General features: G+C 42.6%; 1 long non-coding RNA gene across 1 annotated transcript; it reads left to right on the forward strand.

Moving 5' to 3' along the window:
- Window positions 1–822: 822 nt before the first annotated feature.
- Window positions 823–1,375, forward strand: LOC124164861. Its single transcript, XR_006866104.1, has 3 exons — window positions 823–979; window positions 1,066–1,161; window positions 1,264–1,375. It is a non-coding gene; the product is annotated as an uncharacterized LOC124164861 (long non-coding RNA).
- The last annotated feature ends 206 nt before the right edge of the window (window positions 1,376–1,581 follow it).

The raw sequence follows: 1,581 nt of genomic DNA on the forward strand, positions 1-1,581 counted from the left end.
AGGTGCCTTTTACTCCCATAAGCAAAAGAAAAAAACAGGACAGGTACGGTCAGTAACAAAGGAGAAAATGAGACCTATTGATATTATTTCATTTCGATATATCTTCATTAGGAAAAGTTACTTATCAAAATAGTTCATATTCTAATAGAGAATATTGCTGTCTTAGCAATCTGTTAAATCTTTTATCCCCATAACTATGTAAATAAGTCTGAAAAAGGCATCTATCGAATGAACACTTGGATTGATTATAACTTCGACTCGAATTATTCGATCCGCTTGATTTGCCCATCGATTCGCACATGGTGCAGTTGGGGGCACACCTGGGGTGGGAGTGGGAGGGAGGTAGGTACATTCTAACAGCCTGATGGAAATACGTACCGGTTAATGGTGTTTGTTAATTTTCGTGACATATATCCACAATACTTTTTTCCACAAGTTCACCCCGCCCGGATCAGGATGTGTGTCTCCGGCCACAAGGTGGTTGAGCTGACGAAGGCGGTAGATTTTCATGGATTTTTTTCGAGGCCCCTGATCGTCCTTATTGGCTCGAACGATCTCTGCAATGTAAGTTTGCTGTGACAATGAACATTGGCAATTTTAGGTGGTGCATTGTTTACCTGGCAATAAAAAATTTCATCCTTTTCTTCCCTAATTCCAGAATTGCGAATATCATTCCCTCTGAGGTGCCCTCCATCGGCTGATAATGCGGCTCCTGGCACCGGGAGTCACATTCCTCACCATCCCTCTCGCGCCAGCCATGTGGGGTTATGTCATTTATCGCAGACATGTTTTGGCACTGGGGGGATAGTTGAGGAGATAGGAGCGGTGTAAGATATTCCGTGTTCCTTATTCTTTTGCACTCTACCAGTCGTGACCTATTCATCGGATTAGTGACTTCTTTCGCAGGGAGGGTGAGAGTAATTGATATCACCACTCCCTTCCTTCGCCATGGTGGGGTGGACGACACCTGCTTCGAGAAGTGAGTATCATACGCTGCTATGTAACTGTAATTCCATATGGAGTCGTTCTCATTATAATGTGAATCCTTCCCGCTCTTCAATGCAGGTGGATGGGGATGGGGTGTCGTCGCCATTCCGAAGGCATACACTTGAATGCCAAAGGAATGGGGGTGCCGATGGAGTGTCTGGATAGGCGTGTGTGGTAAGGAGTATTTGTTACAGTGAATTTAAAATGATTTGAAATCATTAAGAAATACAAAACCAGTGAACAAGCTGAAAAAAGTCTTGAACGTTTCCACAACAGGGACTCGATCTATCAATCATCACTGTCACAGCAGCATGTGTACTCTACTGGGGCAGTGCAACTGCTGACATTGGCAGCCTTATAATATCTAAAATACTAAACAACATTGAAAACTCGGGCAAGTATGCAGCAAATGCACGTGACATAATCGTTAAACCCAGCATAAGTCGAAACAATGATAAATTATGCGATTTATTTCTCCCTTTGAGCGCATATATCTTCATGCCCAAACAAAATATTTAGCATTCATAGCCAATGACAAAAAAAGTAGTAATGGAACCTAAATTTCCTCTAGGAGCAATTGTGGTGCCACAAATT

Source organism: Ischnura elegans, chromosome 9, assembly GCF_921293095.1.
Source record: "Ischnura elegans chromosome 9, ioIscEleg1.1, whole genome shotgun sequence".
Taxonomy (NCBI): domain Eukaryota; kingdom Metazoa; phylum Arthropoda; class Insecta; order Odonata; family Coenagrionidae; genus Ischnura; species Ischnura elegans.